At 36.3% G+C, this 24,108-nt stretch overlaps 1 protein-coding gene across 2 annotated transcripts in view; it reads left to right on the top strand.

Moving 5' to 3' along the window:
- DIAPH2 (diaphanous related formin 2) overlaps positions 1-24,108 on the top strand; it is an 881,199-nt gene that overhangs the window by 619,029 nt on the left and 238,062 nt on the right. The window lies entirely within an intron of this gene.

Below are 24,108 nucleotides of genomic sequence, written 5' to 3'. Positions count from 1 at the left end.
AGTCACTTCTAAGAAACCCATCCTAACACCCCATTTTGGCCAGGAGACCTTTCTGTGTACTTCCAAACCTCCATAATAGCCTATTTTCCCCTGTAATGTCTTCATCTTCATATTTTCTGTGATCAGCACTATAATTAGCCTAATTTGGGTCAAGCACAGTTCTAATCACTAAGGACAAACAAGAATTACTTAATAAATTAATAACATAATCAATTAAATGATCAAAGATGAAAAAATCAAAATGTTGGCCTCCAGAGCTTACGTTTTTGTGGGAAAGGAAACAAATCAAAGATACAACTACTGATAAAGAAATATGATACATATTAAGTCTGTCCAGAAAAAGTGCAGCCATTGTTAATATAACAAGAATGGTTTGCACAACACTAATATAACCTGTCATCCAAGGAGAGTGGATTGGAATGTGTATGTGTGAATAATGATGTCTTCACTATACTAGTCAGCGGGGGAAGTAGACTTTGTTGAGTGCATTTGTGTACTGTGTGGCTGTTTCATTCAAAATGAATGAGCAAATAGAACAACAAATCTGTATCAAATTTTGCATTAAGTTTGAACATTCCTCCATGGAAACTATATGCATGATTCAGAAGGCCGCAGGTATGGGCAACTGGTGATTGGCAGGTTCATAATGATAATGTGCCCAATCATGCATCACATACTCTGTTTTTGCTGGCATAGATTTGGTGGTCTGATAAAACTGCTTTGTTGAGCAAGACCTGTACAACAGCAAACAAGACAAGGTGGGACTTGTGAATACCAGTAAACCCATTGGAGGGGAGAACCCAACAACAAAGGAGCCACCAACAGGTAAAGCCCAAGTACAACAAGAGAGGCCACACAAACAGAAAAATGGACAAGCCTAGAGCATCCAGACAAGTAGGTAAAAGATTCTGCACAACTGAATCCAACAGAACTCCTACCACAAAAGTTCACGCTGCAAAGACAGCTAGGAAAGAAGAGCATCCAGAATTGCAGAAACAAACAAAAACTATCTCCAAAATATAGAGACAGAGAAAGAACCCACAATCAAAAGTAATGGATGTCTCCCCAGTAAAAGAACTAAATGAAATGGAACTATCAGATACAGAATTCCAAAGAATGGTTATAAAGATGCTCAAGGAACTCACTGAAAACTACAAGCAACTAAGTGGGAACTAAAACAGTATGAAAAAGAAAATAGAAACTATAAAGAAGAACCAGAAAGAAAAGAAGATTAAAATCTCTGAATTAAAAAGAAAATACACTAGAAGGAATTACAAGCAGGATGCATGAAGCAAAGGACCAAATTAGTGAGCCAGAAGACAAGGTAGAATCAAATACCCAGGTAGAGCAGCTGCACAAAAAAAGATTCCTCAAAAACCATGAAGATAGCTTAAAGGAGCTGCAAGACAACATGAAATGCAGCAACATTCTAATCATAGGAATACCAGAAGGAGGAGAAAAGGAGTAAGGGATAGAAACCCTGTTTGAAAAAATAATGACAGAAAACTTCCAGAATCTGAAGAGTGGAAAAGCCACTCAGGTTGAGGAAGCACAGAGGGTCCTAAAAAAGATAAACCCAAAGAGGCCCACTCTAAGACACACCATTAATTAAAATGCCAAATTTTAAAGACAGAGAGAGAAAGTTAAAGGCAATAAGGCAGAAACATACAATAAGGAGGTAACATACAATGGAGCTCCAATCAGACTAGCAGCAAATTTCTCAACATAAACACAAGCCAGAAGGGAATGGCAAGAAATATTACAAGTAATGAAAAGTGAAGGCCTACAACCAAGACTCCTGTACACAGTCAGGCTCTCAATTAAAATGGAAGGTGAAATAAGGGGTATCCCAGACACAAGAAGGCTGAAAGAATACACCTCTGTGAAACCAGCAATACAAGATATGGTAAGGGAACTGCTATAAAAAGAGGAAATAAAAGAGCAGGTCATAGAGAGGAACACAAGTACAAAGGGGAAAATGAATAAGTCCTTTCAAAAATAACCATCAATATAAATGGATTAAATGCTCCAATCAAAAGACATAGGGTAGCTGAGCAGATAAAAAAAAAAAAAAAAAAACCAAAAACACATGAGCAGCACAGGCACATATGCTGCCTACAAGACACCCACCTCAGGACAAAAGACCTACAAAGACTGAAAGTGAAGGACTGGAAACAAATATTACAAGTAAATTGATGGGGGAAAAAGCTGGGGTAGCAATACTTATATTACACAAAATAGACTTCAAAACAAAACTCATACAAAGAGACACTAGAGGACACATCATAATACTCAAGGGAAGAATCTATCAAGAAGACATAAACATTGTAAACATATATGCACCCAACATAGGAGCACCCAAATATATAAGGAAAATTTTAGAGGACTTCAAGAAACATATAGACAACAACACACTTATACTAGGGGATTTTAACACTCCAGTGTCAAAAATGGACAGACCTTCCATACAAAATATCAACAAAGATAATGTGGCATTAAACAATGTTCTAGATCAAATGGTCTTAACTGATATATATATATATAGCCATTCATCCCAAAGAAGGGAAATACACATTCTTTTCAAATGCATATGGAACATTTTCAAAAATAGAACATATAGTCTATCATGTGATGTTCCTGAAATCTCAACAAATTCAAGAAAAAATCATATCAAGCATTTTTTTTCAGACCACAACGGCCTGAAACTAGAAACCAACCTCAAGGAAAAAAGTCAAAAACACTCAAATTTGTGGAGATGGAATAGCATGCTGCTAGACAATGAATGGGTTAATAATGAGACCAAGGAAAAAATCAAAAACCTTCTGGAAACAAATGAAAATGAACACACAGCAGTATAAACCTTATGGGACACAGTAAAGGCAGTCCTGAGAGGGAAGTTCATAGCAATATAGGCCTACCTAAAGAAGATAGAAACATTTCAAATAAACAACCTAACCCTACGTCTACAAAAACTGGAGGAATAACAACAAACAAATCCCAGAGCGAGTAGAAGGAAGAAAATAATGAAGATCACAGCAGAATTAAATGACATAGAGACTAAAACAACAACTCAAAGAATCAATAAATCCACAGGCTGATTCATTGAAAACATAAACAAAATTTACAAGCCTTTAAGCAGGCTCATCAAGGAAAAATGAGACAGGACCCAAATGAACACAATCGTAAACAAAAGCAGAGAGAGTACAACTGATGTCACAGAAATAAAAAGGAAAGTATAGAAATTACTAGGAACAATTATATGCCAAGAAATTTGAAAACCTGGGTGAAATGGACACATTTCTAGAAAAATATAATCTTCCAAAACAAAGTCACAAAGAAGCAGAAAGCATGAACAGACCAATAACACCTGATGAAATTGAAGCAGTAATACAAAATCTCCTGGCACATAAAAGCCCTGGACAGGATGGTTTCACAGGACAATTTTTCAGAACATTTATTGAATAGCTAACTCCTGGCCTTCTCAGAATATTTTAAAAAATCCAAGAAGGGAGAGCAGTTCGAAACTCTTTTTAGAAAGCCAGGATCATCCTAAACCCAAAAGCAGATAAAGATACAACAAAGAAAGAAAACTGCAAGCCAATGTCACTGATGAACATAGACGCTAAAATCCTCAGCAAAATATTGGCCAAACACATCCAGCAAGACGATAAAAAGATCACACACCATGACCAAGTGGAATTCATCACAGAGATGCAAGGATGGTATAATATTCTCAAATCAATAAACAAAGTACATCACATTAAACAAGAGGAAAGACAAATTACATGATCATATCAATAGGTGAAGAAAAAGAATTAGATAAGGTACAGAATCTGTTTATTATAAAAACACTCAGCAGTATGGGAGTAGAGGGAGCATACCTCAACAAAATAAAGGCCATATGTGATAAACCTACAGCCAACATTATACTCCACGGGTAAACCTAAAGGCTTTCCCATTAAGATAAGGAACAAGATAAGGTTGTCCACTTTCACCACTTCTATTCAACGTAATATTGGAAGTCTGAGCCACAGTGATCAGACAAGAAGAAGAAGTAAAAGGCATGCAAATTGGAAAGGAGGAATCCAAACTGTCATTATTTGCAGATGACATGATAGTTTTCATAGAAAACCCTATACGACTCCACCAAAAAACTGCTCAACCTAGTAAGTGAATTTGGCAAAGTAGAAGGATACAAAGTCAATATTCAGAAATCAAAGGCATTTTTATATGCTAACACTGAAATATGAGAAACATAAATCAGGAAAAGAATCCTATTATCTATAGCAGCAAGAAAAATAAAGTACCTAGAAATAACCAAGGAGGTAAAAGACCTGTGCTCATAAAACTATACAACATGAAGCAGAAATTAAGGAAGACACAAATAAATGGAAACATATTGTGTTCATGGATTGGAATAATTAACATCATCAACCTGTTCATATTACCCAAAGTAATTTATAGATTCAATGCAATCCCTATTAAAATACCAATTACATATTTCACAGACATAGAACAAACATTTCAAAAATTTATATAGAACTATAAATGACCTCAAATATCCACTGAAATTTTGAGAAAGAAGAACAAAGTAGGAATGATTACAGTATTGGATATGAAACTATATTACAAGGCCACAGTAATCAAAGCAGTCTGGTACTGGCATAAGAACAGACACATAGATCAATGGAACAGAATAGAGAGCCCAGAAATACACCCAAGTCTCTACAGTCATTTAATATATGACAAAGGGGCCAGAAGCATAAAATGGAGTAAAAGTAGCCTCTTCAACAAATGGTGTTGGAAGATCTGGACAGGTACATGAAAAAAAAAATGAGATTCAACTTCCAACTTACACCATATACAAAAATAAACTCAAGATGGACAAAACATTTAAATATAAGTTGTGACACCATAAAAATCTTAGAGGAAAATATAGGTAGGAAAATCTCAGTCCATGCAGGAATATTTTCGCCAATATGTCCCCTAGAGCAAGAGACATAAAGGAAAGAATAAACAAATGAGACTTGGCCAAAATAAAACGCTACTGCATGGCCAAATAAACAACAAAATGAAAAAAAGAGAACTAACTGTATTGGAAAATATATTTGCCAATGATACCTCAGGCGAGGGTGTGATCTCCAAAATATGCAAAAAACTCACAGGACTCCACACAAGGAAGACAAACAATCCAATTTAAAAATGGGCAGTCTTGGCTGGTGTGGCTCAGTGGATTGAGTGCCAGCTTGCAAACCAGTGAGTTGCTGGTTCTATTCCCAGTCGGAAGCATATACCTGGGTTGCAGGCCTGGTCCCCAGAGGGGTTTGCGTGGGGGGCAGCCTCACACTGGTGTTTCTCTCCCTCTCTTTCTCTTTCTTCATTCCTTCCCCTCTGTCTAAAAATAGATAGATGATAGATAGATAGATAGATAAATGAATCTTTAATAAAAATGGTCAAAGGACCTGAGCAGACACTTCAACAAGGAGGACATAGAGAAGGCCCAGAGACACATGAAAAGATGCTCAGCATCACTAGCCATCAGAGAGATGCAAATTAAAACCACAATGAGATACCACTTCACTCCATTCAGAATGGTCACCATAAACAAATCAGCAAACCACAAGTTCTGGCAAGGCTGTGGAGAAATGTGAACCCTAGTACACTGTTGGTGGGAATGCAGACTGGTGCCGCTACAGTGGAAAACGGTACGGAATTTCCTCAGAAAACTAAAAATGGTTCTGCCTTTTGACCCAGCAATTCTACTGCTGGGATTATACCCAAAGAATCCTGAAACACCAATTTAAAAACACCTGTGCACCCCAATGTTCATAGCAGCACAATTTACAGTAGCCAAGTGGTGGAAGCAGCCTAAGTGCCCATCAGTTAATGAGTGGATCAAAAACTGTGGTACATTTACACAATGGAATACTATGCAGCAGAAAGAAAGAAGGAGCTCCTCTTCTTTGTGACAGCATGGATGGATCAAGAAAGCATTATGCTGGTGAAATTAGCCAGGTGGTGAAAGACAAATACTGTATGATCGCACCTATAAGTAGAACCTAATCAACAGAACAATAAAGCAAGCAAAATATAACCAGAGACAGTGAAATAAAGAAAAAACTGACAGTAACCAGAGGAGAATTGGGAGAGGGATGATGGGGGTGAAAAGGGGAAGTATCGTCAAGGAACATGTATAAAAATCCTAAGGACAAAGCCAAAGGGTCATAGGATCCAGACTGGGAGGTGGGTATGGATGGGGTGGCGGGGAGTGGTTGGGGGAAAATGGATATAACTGTATTTGAACAACAATAAAAAAAAACAATGTGAGATGAATCATAGTGTAAAATTTATACTAGATAAAGTAATAGTACATCTATCTGTCACATTAATTTAATGTTATCATGATGATTTCAGTTATCAACCTAATCACCGTAGGTATTTTTTAATTTTTCAATGTTTTCTATATCATTGTAAGATGTCCTGGTTCATAATGAGTTGTAAAATTTTGAAATCCTGCATGTAAATTGTAGAGCAATTAAAAACCATATAAAAAATCAAATTCTACTGCCCAGAGATAATTAAAATTAATACCTTGGCATGTATACTTCCAGCCATTTCTCCGTGTGTGCACATAGTAGTTAGATGGTTACTATATGTTTCTTAATAATAAAATCTTTGTAAAAATTTAAGCCCTAAAATTTATATTTACTTTTAAAAATTCTTGTAGGTTATGCCTATATGGATGGGATCATCAGCATATAGTTCCAATGGTTATGTCTTCAGTTGTGATTAAAATATTAATTGGTTCATTTTTTATGCTTTTTCTAGAATACCTGGTCTTTGGTGCCTTGTGAACCATAACTGACTATTAGAAGCCACCTATAAACAGACTAATGAAATCTTGCCTTCTCTTTTTGTTTTCTACATAATGGCTTCATCTGACTTCCATGTGGCAAGGAGCTTTAAATAGGTAATTGGTGAATTACCAGTTGGCTCCATTCACACTAATGTTTTAAAAGCATTCTGCTATCTGTGTCTGCTATATATTTTGGTTTAAGAACCATTTACTTCAACTAGGCTCTCTTTCAGTTTGTAAATGGGAACTGAATTATATAAAGATTTTTAATTTAATCACAAAAGGATTTACAAAGGTACTAGTGTTATTTAAAATCAGTGTCCTAAACATATAGATGTTTTCCTTTTGTTTTCTCTCATTCTCTCCGTGCAACAAATTGTGCAGTCATAGAGTACAGTCTCTTAAACCGTTTTTTCCCTTAGATCTGAAACATATTATAATCCTGATGATGAAATGGTTCCTGTTTTTGCTCATATACCTATTTTAATTTTCTTTTTTTATATTGTTATTGGAATTATTGGCGGCATTGTTTAATAAAATTGAGTTTCAGGTGTATAGTTCTATAATACATCATCTGTATCTTGTATTTTGTGTTTACCATCCCAAGTTGATTTTATTTTCTGTAAGTGTTTGGTCCCACAATAATCAGAATTTCCTGATATTCTTAATGGGGTTTGTGAGTATAACAGAGATCGCACAGTATTCCTGAAAAGCCAAGGAATAAACCATTCATCCATGGAAGTGTCATTTTGAAATGGAAGGTATTGGAAGACCATTATTCTTCAAAATCTTATAAAGCCTGTGTTCAATTAATTTAGTACTTAGTATGATGGTTTACCTGCAATTCTTTTTTTTTTCAAGTTTTATTAATAGCGCACACAAGAAAACCTGAAACCTGAAAACCCTTCTCCCTTTTCAGGTTTTTGTTTTTTATCTTCTAGACCAAAGACAACTGAGCAAAACCAAATTATCCACTACTCCAAACTGTTCTGTCTCCAGTATAAGAAAGTTTGGTTCTTCTGTGTACTATTAATAAAACTTGGGAAAAATCGTTACAAGAATAAAATTAAAAAATAAAAGAAAAAATTGAGATCCTAAAAAAGTAATGTTTTATGTACATTAGAAACCTGTTAATGAAATAGTAATTAGGAAAAGTAATACCAGCTGATTAAAATGTGAATAAAATACAACTGTAGGGACCAATAAAATCTCTAGATGGGAGATATGGGTTGATATCCCCAACAAATTTGAATCTATATTTTGAAAGTTAATTATTTTTAGTGTTAAAAGGCCTCCTACTTCATTAGATGACATCTACCATAAAGTTCTGGCTCACGTACATGTTCCGTAGTTTAAAATACAAGAGCTATCAATAAAAATTAATTTGACATTGAGCCTCTTTAATACGTCATAATCATGTGGTCGTTCCCTGACACTACATCAAAAGTCTAAAGCACATAATATTTTCATAGAAATGTACTCTTTTTTTTTTTACATTTGAGTATCATTTAGGCAAAGGATATTTTAGGTAACCCTTTAGGAAGCAGGCTTTCATGCATAGGCCAAATTAATTTATAACTATTCCTATACCTGCTTATGTCTGTAGACATTATTCAAGTATTTTTATAAACACCTGAAAATAATTGATTTAACTTTTCTTTTAAACAGAGTAGCATGTTTTGACATTTGCTCTTTTTCATAGTCTATCAGGATGCTTTTGGCTGTCAAGTAACAGAAAGCATAACCAAATTAGCTTAAGAATATTGTTTTACTCTCTGTCATACATCAGAAGAAATGTTAAGGTAAGACAGTAACAGAATTGGTTAATTCAGTAGATTAATGATATTACCCAGGTCCCCCAATTTTCCAAATATTTCTATTCTGTCATCCTTAGCATGTTGGCTCATGGTTGCACATTGCCTGCAACTGTTCCACGTATCACATGCAAATATAATATTTAATATATACAAGGGTGTTGCCTCCCATAAAGCCTTTTTTTTAATTAAACAGAAATATGTGCCCAGAAGTCTCTGCGCCAATTTTTCCTTCAAATTCTGTTGTCAAGTTTAGATCATGTTCCCATCTCTAAAGTGTCATCACCATCAAGGAGAATCTTAGACTAATCTTTATTCACCTCTGGGACTGGGAGGGGAACCCTTCCCTGCACATGAGCAACCAAACCACTCTAGGGTTCTGCCAGCAAGTAAGAAGATCAATGCTGGATGAATTAAGGCAGGCCACTAACAGTTTCTATAAAGCAGACAACATAAAAGTGCATCATTCTCATCACTGTTTGAATTGTCAAAAGTTCCAAATTGGCAAAATACAAATGAATGAGATATATTTGTGAAATGCACCCTTGTGTTTATTTAAAGTTTTCTTTTTTAATCGTGGGGAATAGGAATGTAAATTAAAAACATTCATTTATTTTCAAGTTATCCCTTCCTTTTTGTTTTCTGTCTTTAGCTGGGATATACTTACACAGGACAGCTCTACTTTCCCTGTTTGCTGGCTTGCTTTTTTCATTCATATAGTCAGGAAATATTTATTGAGCGCCTACCAAATTAGACACTGTTAAAGCCACTGGCACTGTTTAGTTTACTAACGCCTCTGCCCTCACGGAGCTTAATATGTAATGGGGAAAGTGAGACAATAAACTATAAACATAATTATGAAAATTATATTATGTGTTAAAACATAATAAGTGCCACGGAAAGAAAAAAAATGTGCCAAGTGGAGTGAATGGCCACATGATGGTGGCTGAAAAGTTTAAGCCTTATTTATAAAGTTCGTTGTATAATCAGCATTTTAAGTTAAGGCTTACATCGTAGTATTGTATCGATAGCTTTTTCCTTAAATATAGGAACCAATGAGTTCTCTACTTTAGAATATTTCACTAATTACAATGAGATGGTTTCCACACAAATTGTAACTATTTCACAAGTTGTGCCTCCTTATGTATAGTATAAGAGAAATAAAAATGAACTCTACCTCACTTGAGAGTTTTGCCAATGGCTTTATCATTTCAATTAAAATTGTAATATTATCTTCTGGAATGTGGAGTGTAGGCAGAGATCTATACCTGGAAGCATGGCACATTGATTACTTTTAGACACAGGTCCAATTCAAAATTTAAAATGGGAAAATCAGGAAAAAAATGTCTGTCATTTTCCAAATGTTCTTTCTAAAGGTATGGGTATTGTCTTTATGAAATCACATCTGTTCTTTTTCAAGAGAAAACAAAACAAAGCAAACCTTCAGAAAGATACAAATTCAACCTCAGGGACTGCTTCTTCCCCAAGGGTAACTCAGATACCTTATTTTGGAAGACAGACATTAACATTCCAAAATGAGTGTCTACACAGGAAGCTCTGATAATAGATGGCATATGTAACAAAACATGTAGTGGAATAAAGGCATATTTTCAGTGCCAAATATATGAAAAAATTATAAGGAACTTACAAAGACAGTTCATCTTGGATTCCTTTTGCCCTGGTCTTTGTTCTCTGCTAGATGTCATGTAGTCGGTCTTATAAACTGCTCACTACTAATGTGTCACTCATTCTGTGATGCACGCATGCCCTTTAAATTCAGGGCAATGCCTAATCCAGCAGAGCAATTCTACCACCAGGCACTTCCTGCAGCATCTCTAGCTGACAGAGGAAATATTTGGAGAAAGGCAGCCTTTCTTGTACCTCTGGAAGAATATCATGTATGTAGCTGCCTAGTCTTCCTGGGTCTAGGATTTTTTTCCCCATAAAGCTCATTCCAAAACTAAAACTGTGTGGTCTCATAATCCAGCTTTATGATCTTTGGTTTTCTGATGGGTATCCTCTGGTAATGGCCTCCTCCATGATAAAGATCCTCAGGAATCTGCTGTCCATGAAGCAGTGGCCAAATTCATCCTGTCCTCTGCTTTTGTAAATAAGGTGTGTTGGCACACAGCTGTGCTCATTTATTTATGCATTGTCTATGGCTGCTTTCCCAATAAAATAGCAGTACTGATTAGTTGAGACAAAGTCTATATGACCCACAAAGCTAAAAGTATTTATTCTCTGGCCCTTTACAAAAAGAGCTTTCAGATATGCAGACAGGTAGTGAAGAGAGATTCTGACTAGGCAATCATAGAAAACAGGTGTAGTCTCTTGCTTTTTAACTTTCAGATGCAGACTTTTCCTAAGCAAGTATAGCTTTTCTCTTTTTTCCTTCATTTTTTTTTTGTTGATTCTATTACAGATGTCCCCATTCCCCTCTTTGCCCACTTTTACCCATCCCCCATGCCCCCTCCCCTTTGGCCATCACCACACTGTTGTCTGTGTCCATGGGTCTTGCACACATGTTCTTTGGCTAATCCTTTCACCTTCTTTCATCCTGTCCCTCCTTCCCCACTCCCCAAGAGGGTATTGCTTTAGAGAAGATGGGAATTTGGAGTTTCATTGGAAGAGATGTGGCAACATCATGGCTGTTGATTTCCCCTTTCTTTTCCGGGTGACATTAGCTTCTTCATATATTGGCCCCTGAGGAAGATTTCTGCACCCCTGTTGCATGGGACGCAGGATGACTGCAGGGACTGAACCCAGCCCTAGTGTGTGAAACTCAAGTGATGCTTAGCCAGTAGTCCTTACCTCACTTGTACGTCCCTGGAGACAAAAGACACATAGTGCCTATCGTATATAAGGAACACAATATATGCTTTAGATTCCAGAATTCCCCACAATCTACCTTATAGTATGGTACATACATAGCCTCTTCCATCGAACAGTCATTTGTCATAATGAGATCAGGATTTCTTGTTTTTGATTTCAGTAGAAATCTCTTTTTAGTCTATTTCTTTGGTTCCTTATCCTTCTGTCTTAAATGTGAGTATTACCAAGGGTGTACCCTTGGTCCTACAAAATTTTTCTATTCCCATGGTTTCTACGCTTTCCTCAGTTGTGATTTTATTCTTCAGTCAAGTTTATTATTTGTTGAATGCCTCGAACTAGATTTCCCACAGCTCTCTCAAGCTCAGCATAATTGAACAACAATAAAATAATTAAAAAAAAAAACAAACACAAAATGGAACTCATTACATCTTCTCCCAGCTTCCTCCCATATTCTCTGTTTTAGTTAATGGCACAACTGAATATCTTCTTTTTCCTCACCATCCACATCTATTCAATTTTATGTTGATTCTTCCTGAAACATCCTCACTTTAGCAGCTTGAGTTTTGGTATTTGCTGTCTCTCCCCTGGACTACTGCTACTAACAAAATAATCTTTTTTGTTATCTGACTCCAGGCTTAACACCCTCTAAACTATTTTTATACCACTGCCAAATATTTCTTTCTGGACCATAGCTCTTATTGGGACACATACCTTCTCAGAAACCTTTAATGGCCTCCTGTAGGTGACAGTAAAGTGTAAACTAGCATCTGGAAGCCCCTGGCACTCTACCCCCAACTACTGACCTTTTTCTCTGCTTGAAATGAAATCATGCTCACAATTTTTCTTCTTCTAGCAAAATAATTTGCATCTTTCAAGACTCCAGTGAATGGCTACTTTCTGCATTACATCTTTCCTAATACCTTCTCTTCCAACTCCAGGGAGAATTTGTAAAAAAAAAATTAATACTAACCTGAGGATATGTTCATTGATTTTAGAGAGAGAGGAAGGGAAGGGGAGAGAGAAAGAGAGACAGATAGACAGACAGACAGACAGACACATCAAGGTGAGAGAAACATCAATTGGTCATCTTGCGTATGTGCCCTGACAGGGGATTGATCTTGAGACTTTTCGGTTCAAGGGGCACTGCTGCAACCAACTGAGCCACCCATCCAGGGCACTCCAGGGGTAATTACTTGCTCCCTATTTTCTATGTTCATATCATGTTATTAATGTGGCAACACTCTACTCATTATAATTGGTGATGTGCAGACTTACCATGTTGTTTATGCCGCGCATTCCTAATGGAATAAATGTATCTCACTTATGTTTGAATTTTTATCACACAGCAGGGTGTGTAGCACATAGAAGTAGCCAGAAAATATTTATTGATTGGTAACCATATTTATAACTAGTAATTATGCTCCTTTTGTGCTCGGAATCTAAAAAAAAAAAGGCCTTTTCTATTAAATGCATCAAAGCCCTCTACCTGCTCTCTCTCTCCTCCCTCCTCTCTTCAAGTTTTTTTTAAAAAAACTTTCATTATTTTAATGACTCCTTTGACTCTTCATCAACATTGATTCAGCAAATATTTGACTACTTATACTTGTCTGTATTTGCCACATCATTCTAAATTTTGAAATTCCAAAGTGAACTTTATTTTCCATCTATAACTCTTAAATAGTGCTTTCTGTGTCTACAGGAAATACCTGTGTTTAGTCCATTTTATTTGTACATTCGAGTATACAACCTCTCATTTGTCAGCATCATTTTCTGATTTACTATTCACCTGTGATTATGACCCATAAATCTTCATTATTTATCCTTAGCCCATTACTCCTGTGCTTATGTCTCCAGGATACTTTTCTCTTTATGATAAAAACCACTAGAGAAGGATTCTTCTTCAAATCTATACCTGATCTTTCCACCGTCTCTAAGTCTTGCCATCTTCAAAGACCCTTTGAAGAGAGGAAAAAGTTTTAAGTTCTCTCTTTTGGATATTTGCTGCCATTTAAAAAGAAACAGTCATACATTTTATAAAATCTAGTCACATTAAATTTGTTAAGAATATTATACTGTCATAATTTATCTTTGCAAGTACTTAACTATAAGTACTGACAATATGCAGAATGTAAAATTGCATTGTACTTGAGAACCTAGAGTCAAAAGGCATTATACAGAAGTTCACATTGAAAGAAGTCAAATCCAAAACATGACATTTATTATTGCAAAGTTTTGTACAAGAAATAAAATCCAGTGTGTCTGTACACTCCCTAAGTCCTTTCATAAGTTATTTGCCCAACATGTCAAGCATAATGGCAAACTCCCTCTATACCAATAAATAAGGCAATGTGAGCAGAAGATTCATGATGAAGCCAGAAAACTCCTCTATAAATAAGAACAGAGTATCCAGAGAGAAAGGGGGTAAAAGAGAGGGCAGTAGATCATTAGCATAGTAAGAAAAGGATATTGTCATCAGTAAGTAAGCAGGGATATTTGACCAAATCTAGGACATGATCAAGGATATAATCACAAGCAAGATGGATTTTACATTGTGGAATGTAGCCATGGTGCTCATATACAGATGGAATGGCTTGCTTCCCAGAATGCAATCACCAGTATATAACAATGTCCTTATTTCTAGTTTTCAAAAGGAGATCTTAAAGCACAATATCTTTGGTTCTGACCTCTATCCCATAGAAACCCAATTTCACAGTGATCCACATTATAACAATTGTTTTCAGATTATTTTCACACATCAACTTTTTCTGGCTGTGGTGTTAAGGGAGACATGAAATTGTATATTCACTTTATTTATCCTGTTTTATAAACTACTGACTCAGACACACATACCTATACAACCAAAAAATCCTAGACTAGAAACCGAGGAATTTCCTATGGATTTATCTCACAGATCAGGCTCCTGGCATGTTTTCCCAACCCTTTTAGAAGGTAGCTAGCTAATCTTTAAAATATATTTGTAGAGAAAGCAATTTCATAACGACTTGATTTCACAGCTTTGCCATCCTTGCTGTAGTTCTTGTTAATTCTCAGAGTTTCTTTTCTTAGAATTCAGATTCAGGACCATTATTTTACCTTCTGGAAACATGGAAAATACCTGATAAGCTTTGTTCTTTATTTTTCCCTATTTATTGAATTTATTGGTGGTGACACTGCTTAACAGAATTACGCAGGTTTCAGGTGCACAGTTGTACAACACATCATCTGTACACTGTATTGTGTATTCACCACCCCAAGTCAAATAAATATCCAATCCATGTCCATGGACCCAGTTATATTCCTTAACTCCATGTTCCCTCAGCTTAATTACCCATCTTTTGTTCAGAGTTTGGCATTTCCTAAAGTTTAGCACTCCTCTCAGTCTTCATCAGATTTCTTTTTCAGGCTTTCTTTAAATTTTTTGAAGATTTTATTTATTTTTATAGACAGGGGAAGGAATTGAGAAAGAGAAGGAAAGAAACATCAATGTGTGGTTGCCTCTCATGCACCCCGCCCCACACACACACTGAGGACCTGGCCAGCAACTCTGGCATGTGCCCTGAGTGGATATCGAACCTCGACCCTTTGGTTCACAGGCCCATGCTCAATCCATTGAGCTACACCAGCCAGGACTCTTTTTGAGGTTTTTATATATTCTTTCAATGGAGGAGGACCCAGATTTGTGAGGCCTGCATTTATACATCTGGGGAGGAACTACTGAAAAGAACATAAATATATCTTTCTATTGCAAATTTTATAAAAACACACCACCAGGTGAAGACATTGCCAGTGTCCTTCCCAAGCAAAGGAGGGATCCTGATGGTTTTGCTTCATTAGCTTCATGGTAAATCCGTCTCTGCCCATAAATTAAGTACAGCTCTTTTTAAAAAAGGGCCAATCTGTCAAAAAGGATAAACCCAATATGAACATTATCACATGTGCAAAGCTAATATTTACACTAAATTAATCATCACTATCTTAATTTATTAAGAAATAGTTATTGCCTGGCTGGCATAGCTCAGTGGATTGAGCGTGGGCTGCAAACCAAAGTGTCGCAGGTTCGATTCCCAGTCAGGCCACATACCTGGGTTGCAGGTCACGGCCCCCAGCAACCGCACATTGATGTTTCTCTCTCTCTCTTTCTCCCTCCCTTCCCTCTTTAAAAATAAATAAATAAAATCTTTAAAAAAATAAATAGTTATTGCATATCTTCTTTATATAAGTGCTGTATTCAGCTTATAATTAAGAGGGCTTATCTGAGTACAATGCACACACGCAACAAACTAAACCAGCTCAGCACCTGCCCTTTCAGAAGCTGTTAAATTAAGCCAAGACTGTAGCTGTAGTAAACATGCCTAAAGAATATATGTGCATATACTTAAATGTGTATCAAATATTTAACCGACATATCAACATTATATACAAGAAAGGATGAGTGCATCTGATAGTCATGGTTAATGATGCAGTCCTTGGCATCTCTAATTTAATCTGAGGGACGAGAGGTTTAAAAGAATGCTCTCTCTCTTCTAACTACTGAAAACTATATTCCCCTTATCAACAATATAGCATGGAAGTTTCAGATTAATTTCAGGACCATTGTGATCTCTAGGGGCTGTGTTGCCATTTTCTCCCATATGTCATCAGTGCTTCTTTTTTAGTTGTGTTCTTTGCCTTCTATTACTTGTTTAGTGTTATGTAGATTTCTCTATATGTGAAAATTACTCTGATTGTTCATACAACATCAGTAAAGGGAAAGGTGCTACCCTATAATTACTGAAAGGACATCTTGCTGTTAATATCCTGGCAGGCAGGATAACAATTCATCAAACAATCACTTTCTACTTAGAAGGGCACAGAGTTCTGGCTGGCAATCAAGGTGGCTTTGTGAAAAAGCAAACTGAGCAAAACCATTTTAACTTACTTCTGTGAAAGAATTGGTAACTTCTAAGTCCAAGATAAAGAACTCTATTTGTTAAGATTTTGATTCCCTCTCATGTGACCTTCTTAGTGATGATTTGTTAAAAAAAAAAAAGATCTAGATTCTACACTCTAGAATATTCTGTTAACTCATAGTAAGACAGTGCTCCAGGTGAGTGAGTCTGGGACACTGACTAAAAGAGAATGAACACTGCTGTGCTTCTTTGGATGACTTCAAAGTGCCAGGAGTGCAAGAGCCTTGTCTGTAATGCTCATTGTTGATCTTCCAGGAGTTAGAACAGTACATGATAATTCATGGTAGATACTCAATGAATGAATGTTTCCTGATTCTCAGTGAAGGTAAAGTCACTGGATACAAATTAGTCTACATTTATCTTAGCATTTCATCTTCCTTGTCCTCTTTTTTGTTTCCCTGTCTCTCCCACCCATCACCTAGAGGACAGAAAAATTATCAATGGCAATATATCCAGTAGGATTTATATCAATCAGTTCATTAAAAAATTTCCTTTGGATGGGTATGTTTCCTTAAGAAAAAAGATCAAGTGCAATGGAGACAAATGTACTTCAACAACAATAAATTTTCTAAACAAAGATCAAGTGCAAGTAGACATTAGTAAAATATAAAAATAATTAAGTGCATTAAGCAGGTAACATAGAGGCAAGAACATACAGATTCCCTAGAAAAAGATTCTTTACTCTTAGGGGAAGAATCAGCAGTATATGAGATATGACTATTTTGTTAGGACAAATCAGAAATGTGTAGAGTTTGAGGGGGGGGAATTTTACTCCCCCATATTTTTAATTTAAAAGTAATTGTATATCCCTAAATGTTTTGGAAATACCTATTTGGGATTTGCCCTAAAGGTTATGAACCATGTGGTTTAGATTTTTTCAGGGTTACTAAGTATTTGCAATTTGACAATGGATTTAATTTTTGAAAATAGCTAAAAGTGATGAGCCAAGTTTTATGAATAAGATGTACAATCAAAGTGGGTAACAAAACCTCTGGTCAAAAATACTGTGACTCTAAAATGCAACCAATTTTATTTGATTCTGCAGTTAATTCTGAACGAGCAGTTACAATCACAGAGTAAGGGCCCTCACCAAAATGATTTAATGGCTTCCCAAGGTGGTTTTTGAAAAACAGGATTAGTGATTTAAACTGATATATTGGAACTAATCTTATAAATTTACAATTGTACTTTAAAATGTTACAAAACAAGTGCTAAGATATGTTAGGAGAATGAGAACATGGAAAACTGGGAGTATCCTTACACTAGATATTGGTTAGCCCATCTCTTAAGTTATTGTTTCCAGATTTGTCCATTATTTTGGGGGGCGGAGGCATACAAAGATGAAGAAAGAAGCCTATAATTAAAAAAAAAGTCCAACAGGTAGAGAGAAAACCCAGAGGAAAGTATTAACATTATAAATTTTTAAAAGGAACTCTCTGTGATAGAGTTATTCTAGAAGATGGTATTGAATGGCTTAATTTGTGGTCCAAACAAATTATCCTGAGGGGCCCTCTGACTGCCCTTCCCCCAAAACCCTTACCCTACAAACTAGGAAATGCACCTGCATTGCATTTGAGGATTGATTAGCTTTACTTTTGTGGAATTTAGGCACCACTTGTCCTGGGGACAACTTGCACCTGTATGAAAAATATTAAGTATGATATTGACCAGGTTTTTACTTCTTATTGACCAATAGACACGATACAGGCTTAATAAACCTACAGCTTTTATTTAGACATGAGGAAGTATTTTCTTTTAGAAGTGAGTAACCAACAACAGAGGTTTCAACAGGAGGTCAAGAAACCCTTTTCATAGGCAGAAGACTACAGCAAGCATTTCCTTATGGCCCTTCCTGTCTGATTCTATATTTCTACTTGTCAAGGTAATTTGATATTCTTTTCCAAGTCTCCATGTGCTTTTCCACCCACCCAAATTGGTCTTATCAAAACCTTACTGATTGCACTGCCTCTTCCATCTTCTAAGTTGGTGACAGTAGTAGGCAGTAAACTCAGCTCTCAGGCTTGTAAGATACCATTGTTTTGTCCTTTCCACCCACCCATATCTTTCCAGGTCATTTTGCCATTGAAGTACTATATCAGTCACTTTAGAGTTTCATTTTGTCCCTTCAGTTAAAGATAACATTAATTAAAATGTTATAGATTAACTTCCTATAGGTGCTCAAAGCATTTTGTGGACTTGAAACAAGTGGAGGCCCATAAAAGCATGTCCATTTCAGTTGTTTTTCTTTTCCCCCAGATGGAAAGTGGGAGACTCAGATACTTCCTAAGAAAAATCTATCTGCAGAAACCTGCAGCATTTGACACCTTATCCATGTTACAGAATATAGATTAACTTCCAGCTAATCGGAGTTCAGCATTCTAATAGACTGTGAAGGGAGAGGCAGTTTTCCCTCCAACTTCAGATCACAGGTTTTTGCATTTGTAAGGCAGATTTTAATAGAAGGCCTTGGAGATCACAGCCAGCCTTTATTATCAGTGCATGACCACTTTGTAACCAACTGCAAGTTTAATATTCAATAAAATTTGCACATAATAGTCTTTTTGCCTTGTCAATTTTAATAATTTGTATTTGCATTTCTCTTCACAACCACGCTGGGGTGCAAAGATCTGTCTGTCTGGCAAACCTCAGGATATGAACAGCATGTGAAAGATACACTAATTTTTTATTTGTTTTCTACGAAGGCCGAATAGTAAGCAAGTCATGCTGAATACAAGAGGACTACTTCAGTGAACATGTGCTAGAATTTACTTAACGGCTCTTTCACCTGGAGCAGATCAGTTTCTTCTATGAGTCTCCCATCTGCCAAAAGGCAGTCATTTATACAAATAAACTCAAGGAATTTTTCATATAAACTTTCCTCCCCAGACCTCAGACAGATTTGTCTTAAAGCAAAAGATTGCAGGAAAAGCTGTGTCTTACTGATGCTTGTGGATCCTAAAAATATCTCATTCACAATAAATACTCATTTTCAAAATGAGGGTACATCTTTCCTTTTAACTTTGAAGTTTCTTTGTAAACACTAATCTTTGCATAAGTGAATTTTCACTGCAGAGTGTTAAACTATGTCAGTGAGAGAAATGGCATGGATATCAGGCCTCAGAAACACTAACTATTGGCATATTTTTTAAAGTAACCATAGATTCAGTGAACCATAACCTGTTAATGATTAAGAAGAAGCCTACCATTCAAAGATGAGTAATGCTTATTTCAAGGACACTAAGATTTTTTTACAGTTAAGACATCAAAGGTGTACAAGGAACTATGTGTAGAGATATTCTCGGTAATTTACTGTTTTGATAATTCCCTGGCTGAAAACTATTATATAAAGAGACCAGGCCGCTAAATCTCAGAAAATGTGAACAGTATCTAAAGTGTTGTTACGTTTTGACCTTTTATGTGATGAAGACTACATTAGGGAAGAGGGAGCCAGAGAGTTTGTTGGGGGGTTCTTTTATGTAACACGATCAGGGGAATACCTCACTGATAAGGAGACTTTTAAGCAGAGACATGATGAAGCTGAGAGCAGAAGGAACACAAATGTAATGGTGCTGAGAAAAGGAGACCAGTGGGCTGGGACACAACAATGAGGGGAAGATAAGGCCAGACAAGTAGGAGGGGGCCAGATCACATAAGGCCTTGTAGGGTACTGTAAGGGCTTTCCTCAGCTCTGAATAGGAATAGATGGATTCTCTGACAGACTAACATACAGAGAGAAGAGAGGCAGAAGTAAGGAGGGGGAAGGAGCTTTAGGGGAAGGCAAAAATTAAAGGGTGGGTGAGGGCAGTGTAGTCTAGGAAGGATATGGGGAGAGAGCAGTCTGGTCTAAAGGAAGGAGGGGACACAGTGACTCAGGAATCTATGAAGGCAAAAAATGTGTTATTTTGTTTGATTTGGTTTATCAAGTTACCTATGACCCACTATGATTAATACCATATTTATGTAGATTAATAACCATGTCTTTAATCCCCATCTAACTACAGTATCAATACAGGTGTGCAATGTGTATTCCTGAGACACTTAAGTACTTGAGCAAGCTAATCAAGATTTCAGTTACCCAGTGAGAAAGCTATACCTGTCAGTTACAATTGCAGTTGATTGGTTGATGAAATATTCATGAGATCTTGCATAAGAGGGACCTTATAGGTCACTTGTACCATAATAAGTGGAAATCTATGGGAAATAACAAGTTAAGCAGTGTTACAGTACTGATAAAATCTTCACTGATACTGATTCTCAGAGTACAGTTGCTGCAGCTGGAAATTCTTTGCCCTGAGCACTTGTCATGACTCCTTCAATCCAATACACCCTTTAAACACAGTGAACAACTATAGGAAGGGAATATCTAGTATTGTTTGATGTTAAAGTGTAGGATTCTTTTCTTTAATGGAAAGCCTTAATTTGTCCCTAGTTGCAGCTGAAAAATCTAATGAGTTTTTGCCACCATCTTATGTAGATTTTTTTCTCTTATCATCTGGTTGTTCAATTGTCTGTTCAAATGCTAAACAACTCACCTTGGCTCAAATCTTCCCGTTTGTCACCTGACACAATCATTCTAAAATAGGAGCGAGAAAGATCAGGAAGAGTCTATGAGTCCTGATTTATCTTTGGTATTCTTTGGGATTTTCATCCACTTATACTAACAAATTAGGGACTTGGTCCATGTTACACATCACTTAGTGGTAATAGATGTTGGGATTTGTGTTTGCCAGTAACTCATCCTTGGTGGCAGGCACATGCAGCAAATTGCAAAAATGTCACTAGCTGCCAAAATAATTCAAGCAAAGAATGTGTTAGAAAGGAAGAAAGGAAAAATTTTTAAGAAAAAAATTTTGATAAAATGATGAAAAGGCATCATAGATAGAATTCCCTTTCATATTCATCGTCATGCTCAGGACATCTCTGGGGCACAGAAAAGACAGTGCTGCTGTAATCCTACTTCACTGCTCTGAACAACCTTTTCCTCCCTATCTGTTTTGCCTCCTGTTGTGCCTGGAATTAAATGACAACCCCACCAACAAGCAAAAAGGTTATACAATTCATCTTATCTTCTATTTGAAATCTTTCAGCCCAGGCCAGGGGTTGGAGCATCATCATGTAACAGAAAGGTTGTGGGTTTGAGTCCCAGGCAGGGCACATACCTAGGCTCCAGGTTCGGTCCCTGGTCCAGTTGTGTAAGGGTGGCAACCAGTTGATGCTTCTCTCACACATTGATGTTTACCTCTCTCCCTATCTCTCTAAAAGCAATGGAAAAAATGTCCTTGGGTGAGAATTTTAAAAATTCCTTCAGTAGATGGTTTTTCAGCGAGACTAGCAACCTCCTATGAGTAAAGATGGCAAAATTAAGTATAAGAAAGCTTAGGAAGGCCTGGGGTAGAGGATTGAGTGTAGGCTAATTCTCCTTACCCGTCCATAAACCTTTAGGCAGAACGAATGAATACTGCATTCTCAGATAGTCACAAAAGAAATTAAAGCAAATCTCTAATTTCCAAATCAAGTTGTTTTTTGGTGTTTGTTTTTTAGTTTGTGCTTCATTTTTTCAGGGAGATGACAGAACTAACTCCAGATGTTTGAAAACAAATGATACCAAAATGAACCCAAGCAAACAAAAAATACTGCCTTCTTCCAGGAAACTTTATCCCTCGGTTTATGTGAATAGTCCTGTTAGGTGCATTGAACCTTAAGTAAGATGATATGTGAATTTCATTATTGGTCCACAGAACAAAATATTCAGCAATGTTTTTATTTCTTAGATTTGTCAAATTTGGTCTATTAACACAAGAATATGCCCCCCAAACTTCTGTTGTTTATTCTGTCTCTATTTTTTTTTCTCTTCTCATGGCTCAGGCAGGCAAGTACCATTGTTTGTTCAAAGTTTGTAGGTATGAGAGGAAATGTGTTTTGTGAGTTCATATTTTTACATGATACTGCAAAATTGCCATATCTTGAAGGATTCTTTCTTATCCCCAGTGAGCATGCACATATATGGTCATGTTCCTAAGTTAAGCAAAATTGAATACACACCCTGGATTGCATGGGACATTGGTATTGCCCAACTGTGGAATAATGTAATAGTGATAACCCACCAACAATCACTGAACATTTTCTATGTACTGGGCACTGTGCTTAATGGATCTATATGCAATTTATCATTAACTTGCAAACCAACAGTATGAAGTACAAATATTTGTAGATCAGGAAAGGAGGCTTAGCTCAGTTAAACAAATGGTCCAAAGCGATAAAACATTATAGTCAACTGGACAGCTAGGATTTAAACCAGATCTCTCAACTCCTAAAGGCCATCCTGTGTTCACAAGGATATGCTATTCTACTTAGAATGTTTGAATTATAGGCCCTGACTTCAGAGGAACAAAATAAATAGGACTCTTTCTGATTATTTTTACTCTGGACATAAAATTATCGGTCAGGAATTTTAGAAGTCTTATGAACAAAACGCATAAAAGAATGAAGCCATAGAACCATCATACTTATCTAGAAAAGAAAAAAATTACAGTAACCATGTCAGCAGTTCTTTAATTTAAATGTTTTATGTGTTATTTTTATTGTTGATCAAGTACAGTTGTCTTTAATTTAAAAAATTAAGTGTTCTATGTTATTTTAAAAAGAAGTAATTAAAAACATTTTAAAATTCTGAAGTGACTAGCATAAAACAAAGAAAGTTAAAACATAAACCCTCTAAAAGCACAGTGTGATTAAAGCTAATAGAGTGTCAGGTGCTAGGACAATCCAAGATAAAATTTCACCTGTTTCCTTTACTTTTCATGAAAAATAATATCTTGGTAACACATATTTAGTGCACAAAAAGACTTTCAATGTAACACATAGCAGGTTTCTTTATATTGTTTCCAAATGATTTTACTCAGTATTACTTGAGAATCCTTCTAACATCCCTGATGAATGAAGAAACACTTAGCAGTGTGATCAAAATATGCCTCTGGCACCAAAGTTATCAATTTGTTCACCAGGCTATTTCCAGTTTACATTCTTTTAAGGTTATGTGACTACTCTTGTACAGCTTCTGATACTGGAATTAATTGCAAGTCTTGCTAGGTATAGTCACACAGGTACCCAGGATGATCCAAAACCCAAAAGAGAAGAAAATAAATCTCTGGTTTCTTACGAGTTTAGACAGTGTCGATATGCTGCATTTCTAGTCATAGATCACATCCTCTTGAATTCCAAAAAAGAGGGACAGGCTTATGCAGAATAAACCATTGAAAACACATGTAGTCATTTGTGTCTTAATGACCAAATTCTTGCCATTCAAACTTTCAGATGTTTCTGTTATACATGATAACCAGTGTCATCATGTATTGAGCATTTCTTCTGTATCACACACTGTCTTCAGTGTTTTTATATAAACATTAATTCCCTTAATCTATTTAACAATCAGTTTATTTGAGTATCTCCATACTGCAGATGTGGAATTTAAGGCTCGAAGTAATAAAGTAACTAAGTTGTTCAAGTTCACACAGCTTTTAGGATAAATCATGGGAGCTTGGATTTGAATCCAGGTTTACCTGACTCCAAGATCCTTTTTCCTTAGTAATTTCTCCACTTCTCCATCCCTCAAAAAGACCTTTGACTTTCAGTGAGATCACAGTTCTTGCAAAGTGCT

This window comes from Phyllostomus hastatus, unplaced genomic scaffold (genome assembly GCF_019186645.2).
Source record: "Phyllostomus hastatus isolate PE091 unplaced genomic scaffold, TTU_PhHast_1.1 phas_scaffold_28, whole genome shotgun sequence".
NCBI classification, from domain to species: Eukaryota; Metazoa; Chordata; class Mammalia; order Chiroptera; family Phyllostomidae; genus Phyllostomus; species Phyllostomus hastatus.
The sequence above is the reverse complement of the archived record's forward strand: the minus strand, read 5'-3'. Positions and strand labels throughout refer to the sequence as shown.